Consider the following 22,609-nt stretch of genomic DNA (forward strand, 5'->3'; position numbering starts at 1 on the left):
TTAGAAGACCTCAAATAGCTGTGAGCTCCAGCTTCTCTGTGGATAAAGAGAAAGTAAATGCCCCCTGTTGCAAAAACTTCTGGAGCAGTGGGAAACAAGCTTGTCAACTGAAATTGATTTATTCATTCAACTGCAATGACCCGACCCATTTAACACATCCCCTGAGAGGGAGCAGTTTTCTTCATTCAACCCATAGGATCAAGCTGATTACCATATAATAGTGTTACATCTTCATGAGTAAGTCAGGGTAGAAATTACCATCCCCACTTAATAAATGGAGAAAATTAAACACAACTTTCACTATCACACAAGAGAGATACTTGCCCATAATATGTTCACCAGATCATCCTAACACATAGTTTCTTTAGGTATAGGATGAATCCCAGACTTCCTTTGCACCTCTATGTGTATATTTCCCTTAACAAGAAAGCCAGATGCTATAGCACTTCTTTATCATCATCGGGAAAGAGAAATCTAGTTTTGCACTTTCTTCCCCCACTTATTTTGAAATACCTGGTAGTCTCTGTTTTCTTCCCTAGACGGCAGTTCCTTCCAACTTTTCTTGCTCTTGTTTAGAATAATTCCTTGCCAGTCCTTTCTGTGTCTACAGGCTGCAGGCTGAAGAAGGGCTCAGAGTTCCGACAAGATAAGTTTGACTCTGTGACAAGCTGGCTCTGGGCATTTGGTCCATGAGGAAATGACATGTGCAGCAGTGTCAGCCTCCAAAACTTCCACCTGGCCTTGATCACCCCAGGTCTCCAGACACTTGTGCGTATTCAGCTTGGGATGCAACACAGCTGCTGGCTTCTGAGGCCGCTCAGGAACTGTGGAGACAGGAATATAAACATCAGTGAATAGGGCAGGAAGCAGGCAGCCAGTCTTAGGAGTTAAAGCATTGATGGGATTCATTCGGCATTGTGATGTGTTGCAAATGATGAAAGCAGAACTCCTAGGTCTTTCTTATAACAAATGGGACAACTGTAGTTTTATGGCGAGACTCCTCAGTTACGTCTCCATTTTCATCCAGCTGCTTAGTTATTCACTCATTTATTCCACAAATACGTACCGAGGTATTACTATGTGCTAGGTACTGTTTAGGGACCAGACACAGAGGTGAATAAGGCAAATCTCTGACCTCAGAGAGCTTACACTCGAGTAGGGTGACCAGAACTGCCCCAGTTTGCCTGGAACTGAAGGAAGTCTCAGCACATGGGAGTTAAAACTGGAAAAGTTTTGGGCAAATTGGGACAAATTGGTCACCTGCTGGGGAGACACACAGTTAATAAGTACATAAATAAATGCAATAACTTCAAACAGTGATAAGTGCAATGAAGGAAGTAACACTGAGTGAGGTGCTACTGAGCAGCTGGAGGTGGGAGGAGGGGGCAGGGTTTGGTTGATAGCTGGGTAAAGAGGAGGTGACTGAACTGAAGCCTGAGGGGCCCTGGAGGAGCATTGCAGGTTGAAGGAACAGGGACAAACTTGACAAGTTTGAGGTAAAGAAGGAAGGCCAGTCAAGCTGAAGTGCAATGAGAAGAGAGGAGAGGAAGTCAGGGCCTGGGCAGGCCATGTCTTTTAGGTGTGGTAAGGATTTGGGGATCCTGTAACTATTAATCCCGCAAACTCACACATACTGTGGCCCAGTGTTCTTCCAGGGCTTTACATATGCCGACTCTTTTCAGCTTCACAATAAACGCAGGCTGGTATCACTATCCTCTTCTTGTTACAGATGAAGAAACTGAGGCACAGGAGGAGAACTCTCCCACATCCACATAGCATCAGTGGCAGAAAGCCAGGCTTCCAGCTCAGGTGGTCTGGCCCCGAGTCTGCCCCCTTAACTGCTTCCCCACGCAGCCTGGGTTCCAGACAGAAGGGCACCAGGATCTGATTTGTATTTGAGCCAGACCCTAGCTGTGTCCTCCCTCTTTGTCTCACCTGCCCCCGACCTATCAGATCCCAGCACCTCGTGGACTGTGTGAAAGTCTGTGATTATCGGTGGGCTATGTCACTTGGATATTTTCTTTTCTTTTCTTTTTATTTTTTAATACAGAGTCTCGCTCTGTCACCCAGGCTGGAGTGCAGTGGTGCAATCTCGGCTCACTGCAAACTCTGCCTTCCGGGATCAAGCAATTCTCTGCTTCAGCCTCCCGAATAGCTGGGATTACAAGCGCCCACCACCACGCCTGGCTAATTTTTGTATTTTTAGTAGAGACGGGGTTTCACCATCTTGGCCAGGCTGGTCTTGAACTCCTGACCTCGTGATCTACCCGCCTTGGCTTCCCAAAGTGCTGGGATTACAGGCACGAGCCACCGCGCCCGGCCACCACTTGGATATTTTCATGATGGGGTTCAAATGGAAGAAACCAGGGAGGTAAAAATATTATGGCATATTGCTTTTTTAACTTCCACTTCGCTTTTTTGTAACCACCCTCAATATGTTATTCTTGCCTCTTGTTCAGTATAGAAAACAACATAACCATCCAACTGCAAAGGCTGTTTTATCAGCAACCAAATTACTTTATCAGGTATGGTTAACAATGGGTTTTCTTTCCTCTACCATTTCTGATAAAATGTTTGCACAGCATTATGTGAGGAAATATAGAGCTACAGCAATAAAAAATGAACAAGGATAATTTGTGTGTTAGCATTTCCACAATAGAATGTCAAATATTTCATACCCCAGTGATATTAAGCCGTTCTACGCTTACTGCTACTTTCTTTTAAAAAATGCTTTATGTTCATTTTATTATTAATCTTAAACTGCACATATATATTATATACACTCTTTTTATATGATATGTTTCTCAAACAATATTTTAAAGTCTGTCATAAAAATAAATATGTCTTGAGCATTGAAAATGATACCATGTCAGGTAAACTAACAGGCAGTTGCAACTGAGAGGGAACATTCTTTCTAAGATTATTCTGCCCTCATTTTATGTAATAGCCCATATTTTCCAGAATTCCTTGCAAAGATCTACATAGGGAGTGTGTTGCTTTTTGTAGAACATGGTGATTAATCAATGTAGACTCATTTCTTCTCATTATTCTTAGAATTCTTCATACAGAAACTTTCCAGGTGGTAGATATGGATAATCAGATCCCAAATTTAACTAGAAGTTATCACATTTTAAGAGTACTTACAAATCACAAATTGTGAAATGAGTTGAAAAAATAATCTATATGCATCATTTTAATTTTAGGGCTTTTTTATTCTTAAGACATAACCTTTAAATTAAACCACAATAAATATTGAATTAATTATTAATTAATTATTAATTTTTTTTTTTGAGATGGAGTCTCACTCTGTCACCCAGGCTGGAGTGCAGTGGCGTGATCTCGGCTCACTGGAGCCTCTGCCCCCCGGGTTTGAGTAATTCTCCTGCCTCAGCCTCCTGAGTAGCTGGAATAACAGGCATGCACAACCACTTTCAGCTAATTTTTGTATTTTTCTTTTTCAGTAGAGACAGGGTTTCACCATGTTGGCCAGGCTGGTCTCGAACTCCTGACATCAAGTGATCTGCCTGCCTCGGCCTCCCAAAGTGCTGGGATTATAGGCGTGAGCCACTGCACTTGGCCCACGATGAATATTTTAGATTAAAAAGTATCAAATGCAAAAAAAAAAAAGGCAGGAGAGACCTGTAGCTAGCTCTGGTTTTACATTTCAAACAAACAAACAAACAAACAAACAAAACAACCTTCAAAACAGAAGGGTCTAGTCCTCAAGTCTCCCTGTGGTATCCAGGAACCTGGCGAAGACCTTGCTTGCATGATCTATGCAGACATTTGCTCTCCAGGTTCAAAGCTGGTCTGAAGGAGATAAGATAGACGTTCACAAAAAGAGAGTTTTAGAACCTGAGGTGATTTGTCTTTGGGAATTGCGAAGATTGGGTGGTTGCATAATTGCGAGGATTGGGTCGTTGCATAAGACATCACATTTGGTATCAAATAAATTTTTTATTTCTTTTTTGTGGCAATGAGAGAAACACAGCCTCTTCAGCATCCCAGAGTGAGCAACAGGGAAAGATGTCACAAACACCTGCCATCTGACAACTGGATACTGGTACCCAGATTATGAGAGTGGGGAATGGTAGGTATGGTAGGTTAAAAACTGGCCACCAAAAGATATGTCCACATGCACATCCCCAGAACCTGTAAATATTACCTTGTATGGCAAACAATATTACATTATACAGCAAAAGACGCAGTTAAGGATCTTGAGAGGAGCTTATCTTGGATAACCAAGATGCGCCCTAATGCAATCATGTGTATCTTTATATCAGAGAAGCAGAGGGAGTTTGGGCACAGACCTGCACAGAGGAGAAAGTGATGTAAAGACAGAGGCAGAGATTGGAGTGATACAGCCTCAAACCAAGAAATGCCTGTCCCCACCAGAAGCTGGAAGAGGCAGGGAACCTCCACAGAGTTGCTGTAGGGAATGTGGCCCTGCCAATACCTTGATTTCAGACTTCAGGTTTCTAGAACTGTGAGAGAATACATTCATTTTTATTTATTTTTTTAAATTTTTTTGTAGGTGGGAGTGAGGAATCTTGCTTTGTTGCCCAGGCTGGTTTTAAACTCCTGGCCTCAAGAGATCCTCCCTCCTCAGCCTCCTGAGTAGCTGAGACTACAGGTGTGAGCCACCATGCCTGGCTAATTTTTTTTTTTTTTGAAACGGCGTTTCACTCTTGTTGCCCAGGCTGGAGTGCAATGGCGCAATCTCAGCTCACTGCAACCTCTGCCTCCCGGGTTCAAGTGATTCTCCTGCCTCATGCTCCCGAGTAGCTGGGATTACAGGCATGTACCACCAAGCCCGGCTAATTTTGTATTTTTAGTAGAGATGAGGTTTCTCCATGTTGGTCAGGCTGGTCTCGAACTCCTGACCTCAGGTAATCTGCCCACCCCGGCCTCCCAAAGTGCTGGGATTACATGCATGAGCCACTGCGCCTTAGCGACTATTTTTAAGTTTTGTGTAGAGACAGCGTCTAGCTGTGTTGCTCAGGCTGATCTTGAACTCAGAGCCTCCCATCTTGGCCTCCCAAGGTGCTGAGATTACCAAGGTGAGCTTCCATGTCCAGACTTACATTTCTGTGTTTTTTGTTTGTTTGTTTTAAGCGACTAAGTCATGGTAATTTGTTATGGCAGCCAAAGGGAATTAATACAATGAGTAATAGGTATGGGGGAGGTAAGGAGGAAAGGAAGTTATTTTTTAGCTGAATGCTTAAAGAGACTAGATCCTTCCATTAAGTCACTGTACAGAGTAGAGGCTGTAGGAGTTGGAAAACAGCTGTGACAGTCTGTGGCAGGCAGAATTCTAAGAAAGCTCACGATCTCCACCCCTGAGTGTTACTTCTGTGGTTATGTAACCTTTTTTTTTTTTTTTTGAGGCAGGGTCTTACTTTGTCATCCAGGCTGGAATGCAATGGCATGATCACAGCTCACTGCAGCCTCAAACTCCTGGGCTCAAGCAGTCCTCCCACCTCCCTCCTGGGTAGCTAGGACTACAGGAGCACACCACCACAGTTGACTAACTTTTTATTTTTTATAGAGATGAAGTCTTGCTATGTTGCTCAGGCTAGTCTCAAATTCCTGGCCTCAAGCAATCCTTTTGCTTTGTCCTCCCAAAGTGTTGGGATTACAGGCATGAGCCACTGCGTCCAGCTGGTCGTATTACTTTATATGGCAAAGGGATTTTGCAGATATAATTAGTTACTAATCAGTCGATTTTAAGATGGGGCGATCATCTGGTGGCCTAATCACATGAGCCCTTTAAATGCAGAGAGTTTACTCCACCTGGTAGCCGAACGGGATACAGTGAGACACATTCCAGCTGGCTGGAGAAAAGCAAACATTCATGCTGTGAACTACCAATGAAGAGAGGTGGATGGAAACCTTAGTCCTATAGCCGTAAAGAAATGGATTCTGCTAACAACCAGTGAGCTTGAAAGAGGATCATGAGGCTCAGGTGAGAAACATGCCAACCAATACCTGGATTCTAGCCTTGTGATGCCTTCAGCAAGATCCCAGCCACACTGTGCCCAACTCCTAACCCACAGACCTATAAACTAATAAGTGGGTGTTGTTTGAGCTGCTACATGTGTGGTCATTTGCTACACAGCAACAGATAACTAATATACGTCCCCAGGCATTGAACTGACCAGGAGTGGGCAGAGAGGGTGCAGGTAGGAAAGAGTTCTCTCCAGCATCCTGCCTCTACACATTCCCATCTTCCTCCACCACCTAATACACACACCGCTATATGCCCAGGCTGTCGAGAATCTACCGAAGCCCAAGACACATTTTTTTATTATCTGATTTATCCAAGTTAATACTGAAGAAATTAAGTTCTTAGTCTACCAGGGGTTCCTGTAAGCAGGTGCTAAAATCATATGATATGGAAAAATAACTTGGCCAGGCACAGTGGTTCACACCTATAATCCCAGCACTTTGGGAGGCCAAGGCAAGAGGATCACTTGAGCCCAGGCAACAGCCACTGGGCAACAGCCTGTAGAGATGTAGACCTCACCTCTATAAAAAATAAATTAGCCAGGTGTGGTATCATGTGCCTGTTGGTCCCAGCTACTTGGGAGGCTAAGGTGGGAGGATCACTTGAGCCCAGGAGTTCAAGGCTGCAGTGAGCTGTGATCATGCCACTGCACTCCATCCTGGGCAGCAGAGCAAGACCCTATCTTAAAAAAAAAAAAAAAAAGAAAAGAAAAGAAAAGAAGGCTGGGTGTGGTGGCTCATGCCGGTAATCCCAGCACTCTGGGAGGCTGAGGCGGGTGGATCACCTGAGGTTGTGAGTTCAAGACCAACCTGACCAACATGGAGAAACCCCATCTCTACTAAAAATATGAAATTAGCCGGGTGTGGTGGCACATGTCTGTAATCCCAGCTACTTGGGAGGCTGAGGCAGGAGAATCGCTTGAACCTGGGAGGTGGAGGTTGCGGTGAGCTGAGAGGGCACCATTGCACTCCAGCCCAGGCAACAACTGCGAAACTCCATCTCAAAAAAAAAAAAAAAAAAAGAAAAGAAAAGAAACTTGCCTATTCCCAATTGAGATTCCACATTATTGTGCAACACACACACACCCACACAATGGTACAGCTAAATGCTAAGATGTATTTTGCCCACTTTTGAGCAAAAAAACTATAGACATTCACCACTTCAACCAAGAGGAGGAAAACTGTACTGGATCCTCTCAGAAATGAACTTTCTCTCCATGGGCTCCAGCCCCACTCATTTCCTTTGTCTCTGGAATGAGCCGGCTCTTCCCGGCTCCAAGACATTTTTCCATGCTTTCTGTTTGCCTCGATAGTCTTTCCTCCACTCTTCCAATGACTGACTCCCTATATTTAAGGTTCCAATTTAAATGTAATCCCCCTAAACTCTTTTCCCTGATCACCTAGTCTAAAACTGGCCTCCCTTGTTAGTCTTTCCAAGCTCCTTGTTCTTTTTTTTGTCCTGGTACTTTATCACATTTTGTGATTATGTATTGGCTTTTTTTTTGTCTGCTTGACTGACCACTACACTATAGCTTTATATATTATTTGGTACTCTCTTGGTTGCAAGCAACAGAAACTGCCTTTGGCTTGCTTAAACTATAAGACAGGTAGCTTTTGTAATTTAAAGAAAATTCCTGTCTTAGCAAGGACAGGAATGATAAATATTGTAGGACATTTCAGACCTTCATTCACAATTCCAGGCACTCGGGAAATCTGGGAGACCCCCACTCCTGTTTCAGATTCCTGGGAGAGAGAATCAATAGGTTGGGTTGGGTTGAATTTCTGCCTTTGGATATCACTGTGCTTCCTACGATGGGCCACTCTGAGGTTAAGAAAGCACAATCTGTTATTTTGTTATGAGAAGGGAGGAAAGGGTGAAAGTAGATGGCTCTGAGCAGGGAACATAGGAACATCACCAACTTTTGTTGAACATGGATTGTGCATAAGGCCCTAGCTAAGCATCCCTACCTTATCTATAGGTCTCCCTGGAGGGCTTTCGGTTTTTGGATGACACAAATCCCCAGCAGCTGTTGTCACCATCAAGAGGCTCTATGCCACTGTGCCTAGGTGAGCGGGATGCCATAGGCTAATCCAGCCTGTTGCATTTCACAGAGCTGGAGGGGTCCGAGCATACCCTTAATAAGACAATCTGGGCACCAGGATATGGTGAGAAAACCTGTGTCTCTATAGAGAAACTTGAGGAAACTTTGCCACTGTGATTTTAACCAAGTCACTTAGCCTGTCTAAGCCTCAATTTCCTCATCTATAAAATAGATATATATATATGCATGCATGTATACATACACGTGCATGTGTATATATGTATACATGTACAGTTGACCCCTGAACAACATGCATTTCAACTGCATGGGTCCACTTATATATGGATTTGTCTCAACTAAACATAGACCAAAAATACAGTATTTGAGGGATGTGAAACCTGCTTATATGGAGGGCTGACTGTTTGATTTTGGTGTATGTGGGGGCCCTGGAGCTGATTTCCTGAGTATACTGAGGGATGACTATATGTGTGTATGTGCACATATATACATATGTGTGTGTACGTGTGCACATATATACATATGTGTGTGTACATGTGCACATATATATGTCTGTGTGTATAATAATTGTGAGAACATTGCTTTTAAATGGCTGGCTAGTAAAGACTTTCAAAGATTCCTTTCTACCACATCACCTTATTTTATTTTCCCAATACTACCTGTTACCATCAGAGATTATTTTACGTATGTATTTATACATCTGTTTATCTGTCTCCCCACCTGAATGAAAGTTCTAGGAGGGCAGGGACTTATCTGTCTGGTTCAAAGCTATATTTTCAGTATCTGGCACATAGTAGCTCCTTAATAAATATTGTTTGAACAAGTGAGTGCATGAATGAATGAACAAATGGGGACCCAAGAGGGAACAGAAGGGAAAACAGTAGGCACCATCTTTTTCTACAGAAGTGACTATGAGTTCCATCAAATAGGCTGCACCCTGTAAACCGCAGTTTCTAGGTTCATGTAATTCTATTTTCCTTTTGCATTTCTTGACTGAGTCCCTCTTATTTGAACATTCTAGGCTTGTCTCAGCTACAGAGGAGTAAGAGGAAGGCTGAGGATCAGAGGAGCCCCACTTCTAAAGATGCTAGGATGCCAGTGACAACAGTGAGTCAGGAGTCAGGAATTTTGATGGAGGTGCCCCTCTCTGTCTGGAATCAACCTGGGAGCTTCTGGGTGGTCTGCTTGCTGAAAGCAGCAATTTCCTCAACACTTCCTTACAGGGCTGAGGACTCAATGACATCACGTGTAAAGTACCTGGCACATAGTAGGTCCTCCGGGAATGTCAGTTCTAGAAATTAGGCTAAGACTCCATGATCCCAGCTCAGTACATGTTTCTCCTTCAGAACTGGCTAAACATTGCTGCTGAGTGATAAACTATACTTGCTCAGAATCACTGCCAGCTATCCCCCTTGGCATTTTCTCTTTTTCAAGAAAAAAGTTTCCTTCTCAACAGTGTAGCAACTCAGCTCAAGCAGAGAAACACAAATTGCCAGGTGCACAGCCAATCTTCAGTGCAATCTAGTGGCTCTCTGGTAACGAAGTTCCACAAACAATGGAATGGCTGACCCCTGGTTCTGAAGTCTCCCACCTGCCTTGTAATTAAACACCTGTTTATGGCCCCCGGGGGAGGACGGGTGAATGGCATGATGCTACCGTACGTTTTCAAGCAAACCTTCTTTGTGGTCCTGGCAAGAAGACTCCTCTCAACAGTCTGGGCACCCCCCACCCATTGTTCACAGGGGGCTCAGGGGAGGCCCAGATGGATTCATGGCTGTGAGGAAGCTGCCCAGACAACCCGCCAGGGTCCAGGAGTGTGGCTTCCTAAGCAAACTTGGCAGATACAGCAGGTCACGTTTCAGTGGGGGTTTTAGAATTACTTGTGATTGGATTGTTTGCAATTTAATGGATAAATGCTTGAGGGGATGGATACCCATTCTTCATGATGCGTTTATTTCATATTGCATGCCTGTATCAAAACATCTCATGTACCCCATAAATATACACACCTACTATATACCCACAAAAATTAAAAATTAACAAATTAAGGCCGGGTGCGGTGGCTCACACCTATAATTCCAGCACTTCGGGAGCCCAAGGCGGGTGGATCGCTTGAGGTCAGGGGTTCAAGACCAGCCTGACAAACATGGTGAAATCCTGTCTCTACTAAAATTACAAAAAAATTAGCCGGGCGTGGTGGTGCATGCCTGTAATTCCAGCTACTCGGGAGGCTGAGGCAGGAGAATCACCTGAATCCAGAAGGCTGAGGTTACAGTGAGCTGAAATCACACCACTGCACTCCAGTATGGGTGACAGAGTAAGACTCTGTCTCCAAAATAAATAAATACAAAAAAGGTAATTACTTGTGAGATGTTTTTACCTTTTAAACACTTTAGCCTGCTTTATCTTGAGGACCCTTCTTTGGGGAGTTTCAAATTCTAAGATTCCAGAAATCCAAAGAAGCTGGAGAAGCAGCTGGTGAATTTCAGCAGATTTCACTGGCTGAACCTCCCACTTGTGAGACCTGGTGCAGGGAAGCTACTTTGCCCCTCTGTAAAATGGGAATAATAATAACCAATAATACGTATCTTGTGGGCGTACATGATTGCATGATTTAGAACAGTGCCCAGCACTCTGTATCATTCAATACATATTTATTCCTCCTTTCCTTTTCTCTGTGTTGCAGAATGACTATCTTGATTGAGTGGGAACTACTTTAACATGATTTCAGAAAAAATCATAATTGCACACGGATTACAGTAAAAATAAACTCTCCCTCCTACTCTTAACTGTCATTCCCCTCTCAGAGAAGGTTTCAGTTTCTTGCTTATCCACCAAGATAGTCAATACAGACATTGGTACTCACATATAGGCACTTTTAAAATGACAAATGGTAGCACACAACACACTTCTGTGACTTTCTTTAAAAACAAAATAACAGCTTTATTGAGATATAATTCACATATTGTACAATTCACCCATTTAAAGTGTGTTTTGCCTTTTTATGTATCACTTATCTCAGAGAGTTCTGTATCAGTATGACTACATACATCTCATTCTTTTCTATAACTGCATCTCATTCCACCATACGGTTGTCCCATAATTTTATTCACTCAGTCTTTTTTTGATGGACATTGAGGTTACTGCCAGTGCTGCAATGAATAATGAGTATCATTGGATGTGGGCCTTTGTGCATGTCCAAATGTTTCTCTGCCCTTATCTCTTCACTGAGAGTACGGAACTGCTCTTCCGTTATGGTCAATAACAACATCACTAACAAACATGATGCCTGCAAAATAAACCTTCAAATTGTTCTGTTGTTACTGTTGGCTTATGGTTTTAATATATACTGGGCAACTCATGTTATTATCATTATCATTATTGTTATTAATGAGACTGAGCATTTTGACAGGGGCTTGGCAGAAAAGTGACAGGGAAAATTGGGGGATATTTGTAGTTTAATAGAATACTATTTACTATTAATAATTGTCAAGGCTGGGTTTGGCAAGCGATAATTGTGGACACATCATGCACATGTAAAACCATCTTCTCCCCATTGCTCTTCCCCATTGCACTCAGAAATGAACTTACACGGACTTGCATAGAGCTCATCCTTAGTTGTTGGAACAGTTCTCGACAACCTGAGGCTGAAATGAAGATCCCTGAAAATTTGTTTGACAAGCGACCAGAGGCATGTGTGTGTTTCAGTCCATCTTATAATAATAGCAGGAGATACTCACAAAAGCTTTTGCCACTGGCCCGGTGCAATTCTAAGCCCCTTGCCTATATTAACCCAGTTACTCTTCACAAGCCTAGGAGACAGAAGCTGTTATTATCACAATCACCCCCATTTTACAGATGACGAAACTGAGGCATGTGGAGGTTCTGTAAATTGTCCAAGGTCTTCTAGCTCGTGAGTTGGGGAGTCAGGATTTATCTGGCAACCTGACTCCTTTATTTGGCTAACTGCCCCTTTCTACGGCTGCAGAGACTGTAGATGCCATGGCATTTTGTGTCTAACTAAGACACAAAATGTGTGAGAAAATCCAGTCCCTAGTGCAGTGCTGGGCTCACAGAAGACGTGTGATATATTACAATAATAATTATTATATTATTAATGACACTCTCCTCCTTCTTGTTAAATTCTTCCCTCAAAGATGTACTCTCCTGAAGTCTTTCAGGAATGTCCTATGAAAACACAAATGTACCTGGGAATAACTAAGACTCCCTGGTAGAAGTCTGTTCAGTGAAAGGAAAGGTCCCTGGCTTAATTCTCTGCTCTGTAATTTGCAAGCTGAGTGCATTCCCTTCATTTTTACTAAGCCTCAGTTTTCTTATCTGTAAAAGTGGGATAAGAGTGACACTGATGCCCATGAGTTGCTACAGAACACTGCACAATGAACTTGAAGTATTCACACAGGTGTGCCCGCAGGGGAGGCTGTGGAGAATAGTGGTTCATACACAAACCTTGGGCTCTAGCTGCTTGATTTCAAAACCCTCCTCTACCATTTGCCGGCTGGGCCGAACTGGGCAAATCATTTCTCCTCTCTCTAAGACTCAGTGCCTCATCTGTCAAATGAGGCTTTTCATGGGACCTATATGGTGGCAATTAAATGACATGCACTTGCAAAGTACCTAACAGTGAGTATTGGGTAAGAGTTAGGTATAGCTATCTTGATTGTCTGGATTGTAAAAAATGGTTGGATCAGGGTTCTCCAGAGAAACACTTTATTGCCCATTATATTAGCTTGCTGAGGCTGTCATAACAAAATTCCAGACTAGGTGGCTTAGACAACAGAAATTTATTTATTTATTTATTTATTTATTTATTTATTTATTTATTTTTTGAGATGGAGTTTTACTCTTGTTGCCCAGGCTGGAGTACAATGGCACGATCTCGGCTCACTGCAACCTCTGCCTCCCGGGTTCAAGCGATTCTCCCGCCTCAGCTTCCCGAGTAGCTGGGATTGCAGGCATGCGCCACCACGCCTGGCTAATTTTGTATTTTTAGTAGAGACAGGGTTTCTCCATGTTGGTCAGGCTGGTCTCGAACTCCCAACCTCAGGTGATGTGCCCGCCTCAGCCTCCCAAAGTGCTGGGATTATAGGCGTGAGCCACCGCGCCTGGCCCAGAAATTTGTATCTCACAGTCTGGAGGCTGGAATTCCAAGATCAAGGGACTGGTTTCTTCTGAGGTCTCTCTCCTTGCCTTGCAGATGGTCACCTTCCCTCTGTGTCCTCATATGGCCTTTTCTCTGTGAACACACATCCCTGGTGTCTCTCTGTGTGTCCAAATTTCCTCTTCTTATAAGGACACCAGTCAGATTGGATTAGGTGCCACCCTAATGGCCTCATTTTAAATTAATCACCCTTTTAAAGACCTCAGCTCTGAATACAGTTACAGTCTAAGGTTCTGGGGGTTAGAGTTTCGACTTATGGGGGTGGGGCACAGTTCAGTCCCTAAGGATGGTCTAATATCTATTTGAAAGTGTTATTTTGATAATTAAAGAAACAAGGCATGTGACAGATATATGATGGCGCCTCTCCGTAGCATCCACCCAATTAAAAAAATCTAGCAAGTTTCTAGGTTATGGTGACGCTGCTGGTCCAGGGACCACAGTTTGAGAACCACTAGCCTAGTTATTCCTTGTGCATCTGAAGCTAAGAATTAATAACACGGCGGGGAGTATGCCAGGAAATAATGGTTTACACAGGTGTGCTGGACTGCGTTTCTGGGTGTCCATCGGGATGACCCCAAGTTAGCTTCTGCCCTATTTTTCCTCCAAGGATAGGAACTGGAAAAATTTTCCAAGCAATTTGCAAGGCGTGAATCCTGCTCAGCTCCATGCCCCTCCTTTGTTACCTTCCTCTCATCCTTCCACCTGGTGCCTGCTGGCTAAAGCCCTGTTAATCAGCCGGCCCGGCTCCCCAGGCTGTTAGAGCCCTTGACGAGAGAGGGATTCACAGCAAGAAGCTGGCTCTTCACAACGCAATGGCTCCTACAGGAGGGAACAGAACCGGAGCCTCTAGAAATGTCAGCTTTTCCCGCAGAGTCGACTGAATGATGGGAAAAGGGAAGGGTTTTCTCCTTCTCATTTAAGTAGTTTTTATGTGTCCAAAGATGTTTTATAGAAACAGAAATTGTACCTGATAAAGTGCCAACATTAATCCATTTGATGTGTTTAAAGGAGGCATTTTCACAGCAACATATCTTATTAATGTAATGCTGATGGATAAGAAATGGCAGAGGATGATTTCAAAAGATTTTTTTTAACACAATGAGAAAAAAGAGAGTGACTTTCCATTTTATTTTTTCCTGTGAGTAAATGTATCTTTAATCCTAACAGAATGTGCTGAAATAGAGTTTTGGCAAAAATCCAAAGGGAGTTTTCAGAGTGGGGCAATTTCTTTTTACATCTGCTTTACTGGCTCAGCCATTAGACAAGCAATTCAGTTCAATAAACATTTATTTCCTACTGTGTGTCAGGCACTATACTGCAGTCCAAGGAGCTCAGAGGTGAGCTGGAAACACAACAGATGACGATGCAGTGTGACAGCTGGGCAATTCCCACCTTCTACTCTCTCAATCTATGAACTCTTTTATTATTTCCGAGCACCCAGTATGTCCTGCCTGGTGCTCTATGATAAGAAATCACACCATCTACTCCACTTATGCTAGAATTTCAGAAATTCTGTATTTGTAAAGTTATGTTGGCCAGGCACGGTGGCTCACGCCTGTAATCCCAGCAATTTGGGAGGCCAAGGCGGGAGGATCACCTAAGACCAGAAGTTCAAGACCAGCCTGACCATCATGGTGAAACCCCGTCTCTACTAAAATACAAAATTAGCTGGGTGTGGTGGCGGGTGCCTGTAATCCCAGCTACTCGGGAGGCTGAGGCAGGAGAATCGCTTGAACCTGGGAGGTGAAGGTTGCAGTGAGACAAGCTCACGCCACTGCACTCCAGCCTGGGCAACAAGAGCAAAACTCCATCTCAAAAAAAAAAAAAAAAAAAAGTAATGTCTATCCCTAGTAAGTCCCTAAACATCTTCATGAAAGGAACCATAGCATTAATTATATTAATATTTTCAAAGGTGTTTTATATGCATATTTGAGGTCTCTGGTTTAGAATACATGGAATACATTGTGATTCTTTTTTGTTTTCTTTTTTTGATTTTTGAGAAGAGTCTCACTCTGGAACCCAGGCTGGAGGGCAGTGGAGTGATCATGGCTCATTGCATCCTTGAATTTCTGGGCTCAAGTGATTCTCCCACCTCAGCCTCCGGAGTAGCTGGGTCCACAGGTGCACGCCACCTTGCTCAGCTAATTTTTGTATTTGTGGTAGAGACAGGTCTCATTTTGTTGCCCAGGCTGGTCTCGAACTCCTGGGCTCAAGGGATCCTCCCACCTAGGCCCAAAGTGCTGGGATTATAGGTGTGAGCTACCGCACCCCGCCTTTCTTCTTCTTCTTCTTCTTCTTTTTTCTTTTTTTCCAGAGATGGAGTCTTGCTCTGTCACCCAGGTTGGAGTGCAGTGGTGCAATCTCAGCTCAGCTCACTGCAACCTCTGCCTCTCAGGTTCAAGTTATCCTCCTGCATCAGCCTCCCAAGTAGCTGGGATTACAAGCGTGTGCCACCATGCCCAGCTAATTTTTGTATTTTTAGTAGAGATGAGGTTTCACCGTGTTGGCCAGGCTGGTCTTGAACTCCTGACCACAAGTGATCTGCCGGCTTCGGCCTCCCAAAGTGCTGATATTACAGGCATGAGCCACTGCACCTGGCCTACCTCGATTCATTTTATGCAAAAGTAACTAGTTGTTTATTACTAAGGACAGTTAAAGCATCATAATTATCAAATGATTGGCTTTTGTTCTGTATTAGAGGGGATTCAATGTCACTCTCATTCACTTGCATTACAACAGGCTCTCTAGCAACAGCCCACACACCCAGTGTGCTAGTGGGAGTGGCAAGAATGCCCCTCTCATCCATCATGGGTAGCTTTGGCAGACAAGCAGACCAAGGGCGGCTGACCTAGGCAGGACAGGGTATGTTCCAAGCTGGGATTTTCAAAGCTGGACATGTGGGTATGTGCAAAACAAGGCTAAGGCTCTAATTTAATCAAATTATACCAAGAAACATTGAAAAGAAGCCAGCGCTATGGAGAGAGAAGGGGTGGAATGTACAAAGAGAGAGAAAAGGGAGAATGGAGAGGAGGCGAGAAGAGAGAAAAGTCACAAGGAAATAACATTAACTTCATCTTCCTTTGGGATCCAACTCCAAGCTGGCAGAGAAGCAGCCTTCTAGAGACATAGCCCCCAAAGATCAGGGGTCAATAATCTTAAGGGTGTGCACATTTTTATTTCCTGAGTCATTATTTTGAATTAGGACTGGGGTCTTTTATTTTATGTACATATGTATACAGAGACAGGGTCTCACTCTGTCACCCAGGCTGGAGGGCAGTGGTGTGATCATGGCTCACTGTAAACTTGAACTCCTGGGCTCAAGTAATCCTCTTCAGCCTCTCAAGTGGCTAGGATTACGGGTGCGCATCACTGTGCCTGGCTAATTTTTAAATTTTTTGTAGAGATGAAGTCTCACTATGCATCCCAGGCTGGTCTTGAACTCCTGGCCTCAAGTGATCTTCCCACCTCAGCTTCCCAGAGTACTGGAGATTGTAGGCATGAGCCACCGTGGCTGGCCGACTGGGGTTTTCTGAGAGTTATCAGACAGAGAGGATGGGTTTGGCAAGAAAGTTTGTTGAATCATCTTTTCATTTTCAAGTGACCCTTCAAGAACCTGGAGCCTAGGCCAGAGCACTGTCACCTATAGGATGCTTTGCAAAGAAGAAATTGTCATCCTGAAGGCCCAGAATGAAATGACCCAACAAAGCGCTGAAGCAGGATGTCTGCCGGGAAGGCATCTCATTCCCCTTTTTCTTCTCTTTATCTTCCTTTCGTAATTTTCCCTCTTCTCCATTTAAGTGCCCAGCTTACTTCCTCCCTCCCTGCCTTCCTTCCCAAGCATTGTGTGAGTACAGGGCTAGGCACTGTGGACACAGAGGAGCAGGTTAGTAGGCTCCTGGGCCTGCCATCTGAGGATGTTCTTCTCATCTCACTACTGGGTTTGGGGTATGAGGATCAAGGAGGCTCTTCAGGAAGGCCAGTTTTGCCGAGTCTTGCAGGAGGAGTTGGCCTCAGAAGCACAGGCAGGAGCAGGAGCAAAGGCTAGGGGAGCAGGGCAGGTTCTGGAACTGCATAGGACCTAGTGACTGGAATGTGGCTGGTAAAGGTAACAGGTGGCTAAAGGTGGTAAAGGTAACAGACGGCTGCAGAAGGGGAGAGATGGGCTGGAGTGCCCTAAAGAAAGCAATGGGGGCTGGGCATAATGGCTCACACTTGTAATCCTAGCACTTTGGGAGGCTGAGGCAGGCAGATCACTTGAGGTCAGGAGTTTGAGACCAGCCTGGCCAACACGGTGAAAATACAAAATTAAAATACATTAAAAATACAAAAATTTGCTGGGCATGGTGGTGCACACCTGTAATCCCAGCTATCTGAGAAGCTGAGACAGAAGAATCCCTTGAACCTGGGAGGAGGAAGTTGTAGTAAGCCAAGATTGTGCCACTGCACTCCAGCCTGGGTGACAGAGTGAGACTCCGTCTCAAAAATAAAAAATAAAATAAAAAAATCAATGGGAACTACTGGAGGGTTTAAGTAAGGGTGTAATTTGATTTTACATTTTAGAAAGAGCCTTCTGGCTACATTTTGGAGATTGGATGAGAGAGACTAGGGAAGCCAGGTAGGAGCATTTTGTGATTTGTTAGAGATGTAATGTGCTACCCTTCTTGGGAATGTTAACATTCTTTTTTTTTTTTTTTTTTGAGATGGAGTCTCGCTCTGTCGCCCAGGCTGGAGTGCAGTGGCGCTATCTCAGCTCACTGCGAGCTCCGCCTCCCGGGTTCACGCCATTCTCCTGCCTCAGCTTCCCGAGTAGCTGGGACTACAGGCGCCTGCCACCACTCCCGGCTAATTTTTTTGTATTTTTAGTAGAGACGGGGTTTCACGGTGTTAGCCAGGATGATCTCAGTCTCCTGACCTCGTGATCCGCCCGCCTCGGCCTCCCAAGGGAATGTTACATTCTTAACAGGCCCCCAAGGACAGAGTGATGCTCAACACACAGAGATGAATTGCTCATGGTGGAATTCTCCGCACCTGGAAAAAGACATCAGGGGACCTGGGGGCCTACCTTGCTGCTGTTAAACCACACTAAAGGCAGCTGCGTATGTGGGGAAGAGCATCAGGGAGGAAAGGGGGTGGGAGAAGATGCAGTCTGGGAGTGGAGGCCGGGTGTGGGGGTGGCAGGGGCTAGACTTAGGGAAGCAGTGATGGGAGACCTCAGTAGGCAGGCAGAGCAGCAGTTCATGGCCTTGGCTGCATGCTGGATTTACCTGAGGGCCTCCTGATGCTGAGGCCTCAACCCAGACCAATGGAATACAGACTTATAGGACTGCACTTCAGATATCAGCATTTCTCAAGCTTCCACGCTGATTCCAATGTGCAGCCAAGATTGCAAACCACTGCCCTAAAACGATGATCCTCAAGATGTGGTCCGCAGACCCGTGGCTCTGGCATCAATGGGGAACTTGTTGGACGTGTAGATTCTAGACCCCAGCCCAGACCTGCCAAGTCATTCTGATTCTACATTTTACTGAGATCTTTGGTGGTGCTATCACATTGAATGCACATTGGAATCATTTGGGGAGCATTTTTAAAAAATCTTTTTTATTTTTATTGGTTTTTTTTTTTAAAGGACAAAAAGACATTTGAGGGAATTTTTAAGTTATTTAATTTTTTTTAAGTTATTTTTTTCATAAGACAAAAAGACATTTGAGGAAACTTTTTCTTTTCTTTTTTTAATGAAAATCTCGGTGCCTGGGTCCCACCTCCAGAAATTCTGATATTATGGATTTGGAGTGTGGTCTGGGCAACAGTACTTTTCAGATCTCCACAAGTGCAGTCAGGGTGGAGAAGGGCCCAGAAATTCTATCAGTGTTTTTCATGGTCCTGCAGCCTCAAAATAGAGAGGAGGGGAAGGCTTAGGACTACATGAACCTGGAATCTTTTAGCTAAATAGTAAGTTTAGAAAAGTTATTGAGAGTTTTAAATATATGGATGGAACCTGTGTCCTCTACAGCACATCATTCCTGGTATTGAAGTTCCTGAGGAGGCAAAGCAGCCAGAACATTTATACTGAAATATATTCCACTACCTGTTTACCATGTGTAATCCCATCTCTTAGCCTTGTGTGCCTAAGTGTGTGCATCTGTACAATGGGCACAGCAATGCCCAGTTGAAAGGATCAATAAAGAAAGCTGTTGCCTGGGCTCAGTGGCTCATACCTGCAGTCTCAGCTATTTGGGAGGCTGAGGTGGGAGGACTGCTTGAGCCCAGAAGTTCGAACCTGCAATGAGCTATGATTTGCCACTGCCCTCCAGCCTGGGTGACAGAGCCAGACCCAGTTTCTAAAAGAAAAAAAAAAAAGGAAGCTGTGGTGCAGGCAGGCAGCCGCTAAAATGGCCCCAGGCATCTTGCTCCTGGTGTTCATATCCTTGTATAATTTCTTCCCTTTATGTGTAGGCTGGACCTGGTGACCCGGCTTCTAACAAATAGAACATGGCCAAAGTGATGGATGTCACTTCTGAGATTAGGTTGTTAAAAGACTGCAGCTTCTCTCTCTCTCTCTCTCTAGTGGGAAAAGCAAGCTTCCATGTTGTGAGTAGTCCTATGGAGAGGCCCACGTGTCAAGGAACTGATGTCTGCAGCCAACAGCAAGGTACTGACTCATGTGAGCGAGCTTGGAAGCAGATCCTCCCTGGGTTAAACATTGAGGATGAATGCAGCCTGTGAGAGACCCTGAGTCCTTTATGATCTAACCTCAAGAGCCACACAGCAACACTACAACCATATTCTATTTCCTGGAGCAGTTATAAGACACACAGTTTCAAGAGGAGGGTGTATTAGTCCGTTCTCATGCTGTTATAAAGAATTACCTGAGACTGGGTAATTTATAAAGAAAAGAGGTTTAATTGACTCATAGTTCCACAGGCTCTACAGGAAGCATGGCTGGGGAGGCCTCAGGAAACTTACAATCATGGCAGAAGGCAAAGGGGAAGCAGGAACGTCTTACCATGGTGGAGCAGGAGAGAAGGAGAAGAGGGAAGTGCTACACACTTTTAAACAACCAGATCTCGTGAGAACTCACATACTATCACTAGAACAGCAAGGAGGAAATCCACCCCCATGATCCAATCATCTTGCATCATGCCCTTCCCCCAACACTGGAGATTACAATTCAATATGAGATTTGGGTGGGGACTCAGAGCCACACCATATCAGAGGGGAGATAGGCTCTACCTTTCAGGGGACGGGTGTTAGTCATATTGTCACAGTATAGGAGGATAGGAGATAGATCTATATAACCCTTTACATGAGAGATTGGTGATAAAACAAAGGCACACTTTGTTTTATTGTGCTTCTTACTTCATTGTGCTTTGCAGATATTGTGATTTGTTTTGTTTTTTTAAAAATTGAAGGTCTGTGGCAACCCTACATTGAACAAGACTATAGGCACCATTTTTCCAACAGCATGTCACATCCTATCTTCATGTCACATTTTGGTAATTCTCACAATATTTCAAACTTTGTCATTATTACTATATCTGTTTTGGTGATCTGTGATCAGTGATCTTTGATATTACTATTGTAACTGTTTTGGGGTACCATTTACTGCACTCATATAAGACAGTGAAATTAATTGATAAATGTTGTGTGTGTTCTGACTGCTCCACCAACTGGCCATTCCCCCATCTCTCTCCCTCTCAGGCCTCTCTACTCCCGGAGATACAACAATATAAAAATTAGGCCAATTAATAACCCACAATGGCCTCTAAGTATTTAAATGAAAGGAAGGGTCTCACGTCTCTCAATTTAAATCAAAAGCTAATTGCATGAAGGAAAAGGATTTATTAATAATAATAATATAATATAATATAATAATATGTAATAATAATATAATAATAATAAAAATCAAAAGCTAGAAATGATGAAGCTTAGTGAGGAAAGCATGTTGAAAGCTGAGACAGGCCAAAAGCTAGGCCTCCTGTATCAAACAGTTAAAAAGTGTGAATGCAAAGGAAAAGTTCTTGAAGGAAATTAAAAGTGCTGCTTGAGTGAACATATAAATGTTAAGAAAGCGAAATAGCTTTTCTGCTAATATGGAGAATGTTTGAGTGGTCTGGATAGAAGGTCAAACCAGCCACAACAGTCATTTAAACCAAAGCCTAATCCAGAGCAAGGCCCTAACTTGTTTCAATTCTGTGAAGGCTGAAGAGAGGTGAGGAAGCTGCAGCAAAGTTGGAAGCCAGCAGAGGTTGGTTCATGAGGTTTAAGGAAGAAAGGCATCTCTATAACATAAAGGTGAAGCAGCAAGTGCTGATGTAGAAGCTGCAGCAAGTTACTGAGAAGATCCAGCCAAGAGAACTGATGAAGGTGGCTACACTAAACAATAGATTTTCAATGTAGATGAAACAGCCTTCTCTTGGAAGAAGATGCCATCTAGGACTTTTCCAGTTAGAGAGGAAAGATAGATGTCTCGTTTCAAAGCTTCAAAAGAATGGCTGACTCTCTTAGAGGCTAATGGAACTGATGACTTTAAGTTGAAGCCAATGTCCATTTGCCATTCTGAAAATCCTAGGGCCCTTTAGAATTATGCTAAATCTACTCTGCCAGTGCTCTATAAATGGAACAACAAAGCCTGGATGGCACATCCATTTACAGCATGGTTTACTGAATATTTTAAGCCACTGTTGAGACCTGCTGCTCAGAAAAAAAGATTCCTTTCAAAATATTACTGCTCATTGACAATGCATCTGGTCACCCAAGAGTTCTGATGGAGATGTATAAGGAGATGAATGTTTTCGTGCCTGCTAATACAATATATGTTCTTCAGTCCATGGATCAACGAGCGATTTTGACTTTCAAGTCTTATTATTTAGGAAATACATTTTGTAAGGCTGTAGATGCCATAAACAGTGATTCCTTTGAAGGATCTGGGCAAAATAAATTGAAAACATTCTGGAAATGATTCACTATTCTAGATGCCATTAAGAATACTCATGATTCCTGGGAGAATGTCAAAATATCAATATTAACAGGGGTTTGGGAGAAGTTGATTCCAACCCTCATGGATGTCTTGAAGGGGTCCAAAATATCAGTGTAAGAATTAACTGTAGATGGGGTGGAAACAGCAAGAGAACTGGAATTAGAAGTGGAGCCTGAAGATGTGCCTGAATTGCTGCAATCTCATGATCAAACTTGAACAGATAAGGAGTTGCTTCTTATGAATGAGCAAAGGAAGTAGTTTCTTGAGATGGAACATACTCCTGGTAAAGATGCTGTGAACATTGTTGAAATGTCAGCAAAGGATTTAGATTATTACATGAACCTAGTTGATAAAGCAGCAGCAGGGTTTGAGAGAATTGACTTCAAT

The 22,609-nt window shown here is 43.6% G+C and overlaps 1 long non-coding RNA gene across 6 annotated transcripts in view; it reads left to right on the forward strand.

Moving 5' to 3' along the window:
• LOC129058611 (uncharacterized) overlaps positions 1–20,932 on the forward strand; it is a 35,688-nt gene extending 14,756 nt beyond the window's left edge. The window contains exons 2-7 of one of the 6 annotated variants that reach the window (XR_010139224.1): positions 611–768; positions 1,730–2,371; positions 2,460–2,525; positions 3,982–4,090; positions 9,088–9,173; positions 19,811–20,932. This is a non-coding gene — a long non-coding RNA (uncharacterized LOC129058611). Of the gene's footprint in view, positions 1–610; positions 851–1,729; positions 2,372–2,459; positions 2,526–3,981; positions 4,091–7,985; positions 8,074–9,087; positions 10,074–19,810 lie in introns of those variants that run through there. The other 5 variants (XR_008523841.2, XR_008523840.2, XR_008523842.1 and 2 more) reach the window with 5 other exon arrangements.
• The last annotated feature ends 1,677 nt before the right edge of the window (positions 20,933–22,609 follow it).

The sequence above is a fragment of the Pongo abelii genome, chromosome 2, assembly GCF_028885655.2.
Source record: "Pongo abelii isolate AG06213 chromosome 2, NHGRI_mPonAbe1-v2.0_pri, whole genome shotgun sequence".
NCBI classification, from domain to species: Eukaryota; Metazoa; Chordata; class Mammalia; order Primates; family Hominidae; genus Pongo; species Pongo abelii.